Genomic DNA, 13013 nt, shown 5'->3' with positions numbered 1-13013 from the left:
AAGTTGTAGGCTTGGCATAACCCAGTTTTGTCTACACTTTCAAAGAGTGCTGAGCCAGTTCTGTTTTTTTCAGTGCTGTTTTAAGACTATCTAATTAAGTGTGACAGATACCTGATTACGGTTGGTTTTGTTTTATGCTGACCTCTTGTCAGAGCTGCATCATTTAAAACTCTCTTTGATCCTCTGGATTTTGAGATATGTACAGCATTGTTCTTGACTCCCTCTTTCTCAAAACCCACACAGGCTATGATCAGACATGTTGATTACAGATAATGTGTGTCAAATATAGAAATGTCGTACTACAGTGACACTGGGCTCTTAATACCTTAATTAGCAAGTCGGTTCCAAGCTCTGCACTTTCTATGAAACAAGCTTTTCATTTTTAAGTTAACCTTTAAATGAGGTACTAATCTATGTTTTAATGACAATTGCAACAGTTCATTGCGTTTTATCCCCAAAGAAGCAATCGTTTCCATTACAATTCCATTTCAGAGTCTTTAGTTTCCCAGATTTTAATCACCTTTACTGAGTTTTAGTGGTGACTATGAGGTGAATAATTTATCATACTCTAAACAGAGGAAAAGAAGCAGAGTAAATGATCCTTCACAATTAGATTTAGAAGGTGACTTTAAAATCTTAGGGGATTGCCCAATATATTAAGAGTACTCAATTTAAAAATTTAATTAGAGAGGTAGAGCCTGATTTCATGTGTTATATGTGTACTTTAGGTTAACTCTGAAGGAGGTTTCATTAACGTTTGCTTATTTCTATGCGTTTGTGGTTTTAAGATTTTCTTCTTTATAATGGGTCTGCTGTTTCCCTTTTTAGATAGATGTATGACTAAATACACTCAGATAAAAGAAATACAAAGCCATTAGTGAAAGGGCATATTTTTGGAGCAGTCAATTAGGATAGTCTGGTCTATTTAAATTCTAGCCAATTTATTTCCCGTACATATTTAATTTCTTAGAACAAGTTAGGTAAGTCAAGGACTCTATCAAGATTTTCTGAAGTCTTTTTCCTTACCTATTTTGCTTATCTTTTCTCTGTAAATTCTGCTTCTGAAAAAACCACTTTTTTTCTTCTTATTTTGTATTCCTAGCTTAAAATAAATCCACATTAATTGACCTTAAATCTTGCACTGTAGTATACAAACATACTTGTATTATATTTGAAAGAAAAGCATTTAAGATTATTATACCTGGGTCTTGCTGTTCAGTATTGTTTTTAAAGTTATCACATCTCTCTTCAACATTAGAAAAAAAAAAAAAAGTCTGATGGTAAATCTTCAGTCACTGCAGGTTATTTTCTTACAGGAGGCTGAAAGCATGACATTCATTCAGAGCTGGTTTTTTGATGGTAAATATTAAGTGGTTTAAAAAGAAGTCAAAGCTATGTACTTGTAGATAGATTCATAGAATCATTTAGATTAGAAAAGACCATTAAGATCATCAAGCCCAACTGTTAACCTACCATTGCCAAGTCCACCACTAAACCATGTCCCCAGGCACCACGTCTACACATCTTTTAAATACTTCCAGGGATGATGACTCAACCACTTCCCTGGGCAACCTGTTCCAATGCTTGACAACTCTTTCAGTGAAGAAATTTTTCTTAATATCCAATGTAAACCTCCCTTGGCACAACTTGAGTCCATTTCCTCTTGTCCTATGGCTTGTTATCTGGGAAAAGAGACCGTCATCTCATTACAACCACATTTCAGGGAGTTGTAGAGAGCAGTAAGATGTCCCCTGAGCATCCTTTTCTCCAGGCTAAACAACCCCAGTTCCCTCAGCTCTTCCTCATAAGACTTGTGCTCCAGACCCTTCACCAGCTTTGTTGCTTTTCTTTGGACACGGTCCAACACCTCCATGTCTGTCTTGTGGTGAGGGGCCCAAAACTGAACACAGTATTCAAGGTGTGGCCGCACCAGTGCTGAGTACAAGGGGACAATCACTTCCCTTGTCCTGCTGGCCACACTATTTCTGGTACAAGCCAGGATGCTATGGGCTTTCTTGGCCATGTGGGCACACTGCCAGCTCATATTCAGCCAGCTGTCCATCAGCATCTCCAGGTCCTTTTCTGCTAGCCAGCTTTCCAGCCACTCTTCCCCAAGCCTGCAGCATTGCATTGGGTTGTTGTGACTCAAGTGCGGGACCTGGCACTTCTTGCTGAACCTCATACAGTTGGCCTTTGCCTATCAATCCAGCCTGTCCAAATCCCTCTGTAGAGCCTTCCTACCCTTAAGCAGATCAGCACTCCTGCCCAATGTGTTGTTGTCTGCAAACTTACTGAGGGTACACTCAGTGCCCTTATCCAAATCATTGGTAAAGATATTAAACGGGACTGGCCCCAATACTAAGCCCTGGGTGTCACTGAAATTGGGAACAATACTCCTCAACACTAATGTACCATTAAGAAGCAATCATTCCTTTATTGCAGTGCTGGATGCATGTGGAATCATTCCACCTAACGCGCATGCCGTACATTACATTTAGGCAAGGTTATATAGACCATACACATGTTCATACATTATGATTTTGCAAGTGTCATACATATTCATTAGTTTCCCAAGAATAGGTCGTATTATAGTAATTAAGCATTGCGCATGCTCCTTACAGGTATTTAAGAAAACTTCTGGGGGTCTCAAACAGTAGTCGACCCTCTAGTTACAGTTGATTGAGAACTGGAACTCAATTACCTTTCCCTATGTGGACTTGTTTTGGCCACAATTCAACTTCTTTTGGCAATTTTGGTTTAGTTCCTTCTTGGAATTATTGATTAATTTCCCTTAACAATATCATGTTGCACAACTACTGTTTGATGGTAATTATCCATTATACTGAAATGAACAGTACATGGTGACACAGGGAATACCACTTGTTACTGGCTTCCAGCTGGATGTAACTCCACCACAAATCTTTGGGCCCAGCTATCCAGCCAGTTTTTCATCCAGTGAAGAGTACACCTATCCAAGCCATGAGCAGCCAGTTTCTCTAGGAAAATGCTGCTGGAAATGGTGCTGAACAATTTACTAAAGTCCAGGTAGACAACATCCTCAGCCTTTCCTTCATCCACTAGGTGGGTCACCTTGTTGTAGACGATCAGCTTTGTCAGTCAGGACCTGCCTTTCATAAGCACATGCTGGCTGGGCCTGATCAACTGGTTGTCCTGTATGCGCTGTGTAATGGCATTTAATGATTTGCTCCATAACCTTCCCCAGTGCCTAGGTCAGACCGACAGGCCAGGCCTGTAGTTCCCTGGATTCTCCTTCCTGCCCTTCTTGTAGATGGGTGTCATGTTGGCTAACATCCAGTCTTCTGGGACCTTCCTGGTTAGCCAGGACCATGGATGAATGATTGAAAGAGGCTCGGTGAGCTCTCCTGCCAGATCCCTCAGTACCCTCGAGTAGATCCCATCTGGCCCCATAGACATGTAGCTGGTTGCTGACCATTTCCCCTTGGATTGTGGGGGCTTCTTTTTGCTCCCCATCATTCTCTTCTAGCTCAAGGAGCTGGATACCCTGAGAGCAATTGCTCTTACCATTAAAGACTGATGCAAATAAGGCATTCAGTACCTCAGTCTTTTCCTCATGCTTTGTTACTATCTTTTCCCCCAAGTCCAAAAAAGGATTAGTCCTCCTTTTTGTTACTACTGTGTTTATAGAAAATTTTTACTGTGTTTTACAGCAGTAGCCAGATTAAGTTCTAGTTGGGCTTTGGCCCTTCAAATTTTCTCCCTGCATAACCTCAAAATGTCCTTGTAATCCTCTTGAGCTGCCTGCCCCTTCTTCCAAAGGTCATAAACTCTCCTTTTTTTCCTCCTCAGTTCCAGCCAAAGCTCTCTGTTCAGCCAGGCCAGTCTTCTTCCCTGGTGGCTCATCTTTTGACACATGGGAACAGCCTGTACCTGCACCTTTAAGATCTCCTTCATGAAGAATGCCCATCCTTCCTGGACTCCTTTGCCTTTCAGGACTGCCTCCCAAGGGACACCGTCAACAAGGTTCCTAAACAGGCCAAAGTCTGCCCTCTGGAAGTCCAAGGTAGCAGTTCTGCTGAGCCTTACTCCTTACTTCTCCAAGAATAGAAAGCTCTATCATTTTATGTTTGCTCTGCCAAAGATGGCCTGCCACCCAGAAATCCTTCTCTGTTTACAAACAACAGGTCTAACAGGGTTCTTCCCTAGTTGGCTCACTTACCAGCTGTGTCAAGAAGTTATCTTCCACACACTCCAGGAACCTCCTGTGCTCTTTCCTACCTGCTATATTGGATTTCCAGCAGACATTTGGTAGGCTGAAGAGACCAAGAGATGTGACCAAGGGCTGGCAATGGTAAGACTTCTTCCAGCTGCTTACAGAATATTTAATTTGTTTCTTCATACTGGTTGGGTGGCCATTAACAGACTCTCACCAGGATATCTGCCTTGTTGGCCTTCTCCCTGATTCTTACCCATAAAACCTCAACCCTTCCACCACTACTGTCAAGTTCCAGACAATCAGAACACTCCCTAACATACAGAATATCCCACCACCTCTCCCTTGCTTATCTCTTCTGAAGAGTTTATAGCCATCCATTGCAGCACTCCAGTTGTGCAAGTCATCCCACCATGATTCTATGATTGCAACTATAACATAGTTTTCCCACTGCACAGTGGCTTCTGGCTCCTCCTGTTTGTTGCCCATGCTGCTTATATTCTTGTAGATGCACTTCGGATGAGCTATTGATCCTACTACCTTTTTGCAGGGAGAAGCCCTAATTCCTGCATGACCTTTCTCAGGCCCTTCCATGGTTTCTAACACGTCAGTAACCCCTGTGACTTTGCTGATGCATGGACTTCCATCCTCTACTTCCACTGAGATGACAGACCAAAGCATCTCAGTAACACACCGTCCCTCAAACATTGGCATGCTGCCCCCAGGCTTATCGCTAGTGAGCTTGCTCTTACCCGTTTCCCCCTTCAAATCTAGTTTAAAGCTCATATGATGAGCTTGCTAACTCCTGTGGAAAGATCCTTGGTTCCTTTTTTCCCCCTTGAGACAGGTGTACCCCATCTGTTGCCAGTAGGCCTGGTGTCATGTAGACTTACACATGCTCAAAAAACCCCAAAATTCTTCTGGCAACACCAGGCTTGGAGCCAGGTATTGATCTGCTGGCTCTTCCTCTTTCCTTGTCATTCCCTGCAACTGGATTGATAGAGAACTCTGCCTATGCTCCTGATCCCTTAACCAGTTGTCCCAAGGAGCTGAAGTCTCTCTAGATTGCCCTTGGACTTCTTGTTGCAATTTCATCGCTGCCTACCTGAAAAATCAATAAGGGATAATAATCCGAGGGCTGTACCAGGGTAGGAAGTTTTCACATCTTTAACACAGGCCCCAGGGAGGCAGCAGACTTCCCCAAGAAGCAGGCCTGGTGTGCATATTGGGCCTTCTGTTCCCCTCAGGAGAGAGTCTCCTATGACAAAGGCCCATCTTTTTTTCCTTTAGGGAAGTGGTTTTAATGCAGGGCTTACGCCTGCTTAACCGTGTGACTTCCAACCTACATGGACCATCACCCTTGTCATTGTTGGGTTCCCTTTGCAGACCCTCATACCTGTTATGCATGGGCACCTGGGAAGGTGGGGCAGTCACAGGGGAGATGCATTTACTGCACCGGGCAGGAACCTGTCACTGTTGCCCCCTGTCCCTTAACTCACCGTGTTCAGCAAGGTAGAGAGAGGGTGGGAAGTCCTCCATGTAATGTGTGCTGTCTGCCTGCTGGGCCTGTCCCAGAGAAGGGAGGGTGGGGGTGTGTCGCAGCACTCTCCAAACTAGCCAGCTGTAACAAGGTCTTTCTACCATCTCATACCAACACACTCTTCATACAAGTCCCTCTGCTGCCTTCTCCTCACCTCGCCTCATCCAGGGCATGCGTTCTCTCTCCTCTTGCTTCTTCCTCCCTCTCCTCTTCGGCTGCTCTCTCTTCCTTGGCTGTCCGCTTCAGATACACCTCAACCTACTGACCTCCTCCTGGAGCTGTGTCACTGAGCGGAGGAGTTCCTGTACCTGGGCGCCCCTCCCACGGCTGTGCTCACTGCTGCCGTCTGGTACTGGCACGAGAGCAGGGCACAGCCGGCCGCCCCGCACCTGGGTGGCAGCTTCTTCCCACCGGAGCTCTGTCTGGGCAGCTGCGCCGGTAGTGGTGGGTGCAGAGCTTAGAGCGGACATGGCCACCAGTCAGGTGAATACTGTTGTTCCCTGGTCCAGCTGGCAGAGCTTCAGTGGCCTTCACACATGCTCTTCTGCGTGAACTGCTGTGCCACATGCTGTTTGCCCACCCTGGTCGCAGTGCTCCTGGTTGCTAGAGCTTCCCAGGGGCTTCTTTTATAGGTGGAGGGGCCTTGGCTGCTGTTGTGCCTGGCACTGCCCAAGCCTTGTCAGCTGCTGTCAGGCAAGCTGCGGGCTCCTGGCAGCTCTCAGCCCCTACTGAGGTTTCCCTGGTTGAGGAACCCCCCCTGTGCACCACACTATAGGGTGCTCTGCTGCCAGTCATGCTGGCATCACAGCTGCTCACCTTCAGCAAGATGCTTCTGTGTTCTGATGACTTTTCTTTCTGATGGTATCTAGGCCGTCTGTGTGTTTGCAGAAAGAGTAAAATGGAGGCTTAACAATATACAAAATAACAGGTGCTATGGTGTTCATATACTTTGGTGTATTCCATCATTTTTTTTTTTTAATCTCAGCTTTTAGACCATTGTGTATCCATTTGCTCCTAAAAGATGTGTTCTTCAGAGCTATCAGTGCTACGAAAACACAGAAAAGGAATACTGCTTCACAGATTTCTACCCCTCCTCCCCTAACCTTCTCCTCCCCCCCCCCCCAAAAAAAAAAAAAAAAAAAAAAAAAGGTTTATCTGCCAGCCTGTGTTGGAATGAGATGTAACTCAATTCTCTGAATTATTATTCTGCTTTTACTCTGTCAGTAGTCATTCTCTAGTCAAGGGATGTAGGCTAACTGCTCCTTTTGTTGAATCATTTTCCCCTTTTCTCACCCCAGAATGGTTATGTTGTCGTGTAGGTGGATTCGTTACCTGTTGTATAGCACCAGTTCACACACTGAGTTGAGGTATTTCTTATTCCTTTATTCTAGTTTCTGCAAAGTAGGGAGCTAGGTGGTCACCTGCAAATGCCTCGCTCCCCGATTGTCAAAACTCTGCACTATTTATACAGTTCAGCAAGCAGAGACATCAGCCTTCATGGGTTACAGGTTACATAATCCCTTCATTACTTAATATTGTTTCCTATTTCTCAAGTAATTCTCCTGCTTCTCATGTTAATTAGTTTGCATGCTCAGTCTCAACCCCTTTTTGAATCTGGGGGGTTTCTTGAGTTGGTGGTCAACGAGTGGGTGGTCATGATCTCCCAGTGCCAGAATTACCTTTCCCCTAGTTAGTGCTTCTTGTGGCAAACTTCCACTCACCTTATTCATCTTGTGATGGTACTTTCCTCGTTAAAACAAAGAACTTGCTGGTGCGTAACGAAGTGCTTAGCAGGGCACACAAAGATGCTTATATCTTGAATTAACCATCAACAACTCATTCGTTCTAATTGTCTTAAAGTCAGACTACTAACAATACATTGTCTTACTAGTCATTTAATATCAGTTATAGTTTAATGAAATTTCTGCCTAGGACTGGATATTCTGCTCTTAGGCAAAAGCAAGTTTTTGGGACAGCTGGAAAGCTGGAGGAAGCATGGTTGGAAAAATCTTCCCTTAGAAAAGTCACGTGAATGGTGAGCAGTGTGGGAGTCCAAGTGTTGTGACAGTCCTGAGCGTTGCTTGGAAAGGAAGCACTATGCTCGTCCCATTTTGTGAAACACCAGATTTTCTAAATACAAGAAGTTAAGTTTCTGTTGTAATATTTCTGTGGAGAAATACTCCGTGGCTTCACCTAAAATGTGATTTTTCAATCTGTTTTTAATCTGAATTCAAATATCTTTATCTTGAATAACATAGAAAGGGTCAGTGTTTGCTTCCACAGTTGTAAATAGTCTTTGAGCTTTACCTTTTTATAATGTCAGGCAGAAGATTCATGCTGGGCAGTATAATGTTGGGCATTATACTTAGGCTGACAACCCTAGAGAATTGCATTATTAACCAACATTTCTTTAAAATAATGTGCACACCGTCACAGTGGTTTTAAAATTAAATCTGTGCTTATTTGGAAGCAGTAAGTGAGACCCTTTATTCATTCTTCTCATTATCACTGATGGTAAAGCTGACTTTTGACTGGGAGTAGACCTTAGTTTTAGAAGCTCAGCTCCATCAAATGTATATTTTATAAGTCATCTTGCTCTAGAATTCAATTAGAATTCCAATATTATAATAATTGCTTTTACTAGAAATCTTTATGATTTTCTTTCAGGAAGAAAAGCAAAATATCTGAAAGACATAATTTATTGCATCTCTGTAGTGAACTATTTGCATGCTTTTTAGCTTAAGACTGAACACTCCATTTAGGGGAGGATGTGCTTCATTACCAATTATAAGTAGTGTTTATTACATCTTATTTGAGTAAAATTAGTAGCACTAAGAGTGAGATACTGGACCTGTATGAAATATAAACATTTCCCTTGACTTCCGCTAGATCCAAAATTTCATACAAAGTCGAACCCAACTTTTTTTCCCCAATTGAGTAAGTTCTATTGAAACCTGTGGTAGAAACTTTACTACAGGAAGCCTATGGGAAGATATCCACATTCTGTGGAACCTTAATGAAATTCCATAAAGGTCTACAGGTGCATGTGCCTATAAATTTTTAATAGCTTTGTGATCCAAGAAATCACTTGCCCTTTTTTTCCTGTTAAATAATTTTGAGGCAAAAAGAACATATGGCTCTAAATCACTTTTAAAAACTCAAAAGAGTTTATCAAAATGGCCTCAGATATTTTCTCATATGATGAAATTAGTCAAAAAAAAAGAAATTAAATGTAGCTACACTAGTATACATCAAGCGGTTTAATATTCTATATTCTTGTGGTTTTAAGACTAGGAAAGACTACAGAAATGCAAAACTAATTGCAAGCTCTGAGAAATTAAGATTAAAAAAAAAGTCATAAATTTTTTAGAAGTTCACCTGACATTCTCGAATAAAACCAATGCAATACGTGTTATAAAACTTGAAAAGGGTTAACTGCCATGTGAATGCTGTAAATATTACTTTGTCTTCTAAACCTGCCTTCATCAGCAAGTGTGATGAATGTATGGATCAGCATGTTAAAGCATCCAGAGACTTGTCAGCATTTCAGTATTCTCCTTGTGGGATCTCAATGAGCGTAATGCAATGTTTTCTTTCCCTAACTTGTTGTGCCTTTTTTTTTTTTTTTTTTTTTAATGTGAAGGAGAGGAGATGCATGAAAGAAAAAATGCAGGCCATAAGAAATTACTAATTGCAGCAACTGGAAAAAAATATGACCAGTCAAGTTAGCTTGGAAGCTGGGGACACATGAAGCTCTAAGTAATTTCAAGGCTATGCCAGATTTTGAGGACAGAGCAGTTAGTCTTTCCCACTGTGGATACCATTTTAATATACTTGGATCGCATTATGAGTTTTATGTATTCGGTGTGGTGAAGAGATTAAACTTTCTTAGCTGTGAAACAGAAACTTCGATAGAACCAGAGGAAAACAGAAGCAGTATTTGTATGTTGTGCAGGTAAATACTTTTTCCTTGATTAGACATGTAGTCCTGACCTACCCAGGACATAGAATTATTGCAGTGGAAGAGACTGTTTTAAATAACTCAGCTGTACTGTTCAACTAAAAGTAGTGGGCTTAGTTACTATAGCAGTATTTTGATTTCAAAATTTACCAGGGGTGTATGTCAGTTCTGTGCTACTTTACTGTAACAAACAACCTTAAATAACATTCTGGTCATGAGCAATAGATACAATGATTTCATTATCACTGAAGTCAACTGCACTTATTGTTTGTTAATGTAAAATACAAGTTTATAATGCCTAGATAGCAGACCATCCCTAAATTTACAAAATACTGCATGCTCATTATTAGTATATGTTTACTTAATATCAGAGGTAACTGTGTCTGGAAACCTCTGTAGCAAATAAAAGCATGCTACCTTCATCCACATGAAAGTATGCTTCAGGAATGGCACGAAAAATTTTGCATTTTAATCTCTGCAAAACAGGCAAAAATATACTAAAGCTCCCCAGGACACTATGAAATAGAAAAAGTATTTTCAGAGGCTGAGTTTATATTGGCATTTGCAATTCAGGTAAATAACATTTTATCAGTTTAAACACAAAGACATTTTTCATTTTTATTTCCCAATAAAGTAAATACTGAATTTAATGTGAAGCTACCATAGTGACAAGTTAAAGTGAAGATGCTTAGAGCAAAATTAAATTGTAGCACAGACTGTGATTCAACCCCAGATCTGCGATCACTTTAGTGAAATTCAGTGATGCTAGAAGTCTGCATGGGGTCTGAAGCTGAAACCCCAGATAGTGGCCTTGAGTATTTTATAATACAAACCATGCCCACAGCACCATGTAAGACTGCAAATAACTTCTACTGATATCCTACATTTCTTTATACCTTCTTGTTTAGAATAAAATCTTAGGGGACCAGTGTTTTCTTTATTACTTTAGGAGTTCCCCCCCCCCTTTTTTTTTTACTGCTTGAACATACTTCAGATGGGAAATTGAAGTGACTAAGAAGTTATTTCTAAACCTTAATTACAACTTTTTCTCATGCATTAGATCTAAATTGCATTAATTTTATCTGTAGAGAAGACTTAATACACTTGTCCTCGTTTCAGGTGGATTTCCTTCTAAATAGCTTCTAAGATTTCCTTCTTAGTAGCTGGTGCAGGGCTGTGGTTTGGATTTGATGTGAGAATACTGTTGATAGCACACTGATGCTTTTAGTTGTTGCTAATTAATATTTATACTAAGTCAAGGACTTTTCAGTTTCTTAGACCCTGACAGCAAGAGGGCTGGGAAGGGGAGCACAAAAAAGCTGGGAAGGGACACAGCCAGGGCAACTGACCCCAACTGACCAAAGGGATTTTCCATGCCATATGATGTCATGCTCAGCAGCAAAAGTTGGAGGAGGAAGAAGGAAGAAGGGGACATTCAGAGTTATGGCGTTTGTCTTCCTAAGTAACCATTATGTGTGATGGAGCCCTGCTGTCCTGGGGATGGCTGAACACCTGCCTGCCCATGGGGAGTGGTGAATGAATTCCTTGTTTTGCTTGCATGCACAGCTTTTGCTTTACCTATTAAACTGTCTTTATTTCAACCCACAAGTTTTCTCACTTCTACTACTCCGATTCTCTCCCCCATCCCTCTGTGTGGGGACTAAGCAAGTGGCTCTGTGATGCTTAGTTGCCAGCCACGGTTAAACCATGATAATACTCTTCTGTCATTTTTTTTTTTTTTTCTAATACAATAAAGGCTTGCTTTAGGAATAAACCTGTGCATTCTACTGAATAATGCACAAATATGGCTATTTCACTTGAAAGAAGAACAAGTTTTGTGCTAAACTGTGACTTCAACTAGTATAGCAGTTATAATTTGAATATGATTATGTATCTCAAAGTCTTGAGAAGAACTGAGAATGATACCTATCGTGTGAAATAAAGTACTTTTTTAGTAAAATAAGTACATTATAAGGATTTATCTTGATTTTTTTGATCATGTTTTTGTAGTTGATGAAATAATGATGAATACGGTGATTTAATATTGTACATCAATGCCAGAACTTGGCAGCATGAATCTTGGTCCTTGGGGTAGTTAAATCTTAATTATATAACTGGATATGTTACTCGAGGAATCTAAACCACACTTTTTTCCCCTCAGACCACACTCAGTAAGGGAAACATGCTATTATAGATAAATCTAGGTTAGTTAAACTGTTCACATATTTGTTAAAAGCCATTATTTAAGCTACTGCAGTTTTAGTAAGGGCATCTACTGCCTCTGAGCTATTGCTTATGTCTGTACTGACAAAACAGCAGGCACTAAAAGGACTGATTTATGCTAGATCACAACGCACACACCCCCCCAGAAGCACAGCCCCACCAAGCCATGAACGACACACAGCCCTTCTTTTGTGCCTGTGCATTTGTTTTATCTGTGGAAATGGAGGCATATTTTTTCTTGAATCATTTTACATGAAAACATAGACATAAAGCTGTCTTGGTTAAACCACAACAGCACAGAGTAAACCTTAGCAAAGAATAAGGTAAACTTTGTTTGTTTTTCTTTTTCACATGACACCATCTCATTCATTTATTACCTTGTCTTTTGTTTGCTCTCAATAATTATAAAAATGCCTGTAAAAAGATCTTGAAATCCTTCATGTCAGGAAGCAGGCTCTGAACGAAATTTAATTTCAAAGCAGCAACATAATTGATCTACCCAGCTGACAGTATCTTGAAGATGTTGAAAACAACTGCAAATTTTCCTGAAGACAAATGATTTTGTACTCTATAATCATTGTATGCTCATATTTTTAAGCAAGGTTTTGTTTCAAACTGAGCTGATCAACTTCATAATCTCTTCATACTAATATGCAGAGAGTGAGCAGAGTTTTCCTCCAAATGCCAAATAACAGATTTGACAGGGTGCTGAACATAAATATTCAGTATTGCACTTGTACTTTCTTGAGGCAGTTCTAACTCCATAACACTGGCTAGAACTGAAAACACAGTAGCTTAAGTTCTCTAGGTTGACTTTCTTAAGTAACTTGGACATCCTGGCAAAGCTTCTTAGCCATCTTAATTTTAGTCTTTTTCCAATAGCTGACATTCAGGAGATCCCAGGTATCATGACTTGCTGCATTCATACCTCCACACAAAATTTGCTTTCATCAGGTTCTTCGCTCATCTCCTTACCCAGGGGTATTTAATAAAGGGAGGTATGTGAAGTCTCGATGCTCTTTTCCCTATCTCCCAGATATTAAAGTTGAACCAAACCGTGAGAACTATCCCTGCCTCTTCCTCCAATAAGAATTTGA

The sequence above is a fragment of the Falco naumanni genome, chromosome 3 (assembly GCF_017639655.2).
Source record: "Falco naumanni isolate bFalNau1 chromosome 3, bFalNau1.pat, whole genome shotgun sequence".
NCBI lineage: Eukaryota > Metazoa > Chordata > Aves > Falconiformes > Falconidae > Falco > Falco naumanni.
The sequence above is the reverse complement of the archived record's forward strand: the minus strand, read 5'-3'. Positions refer to the sequence as shown.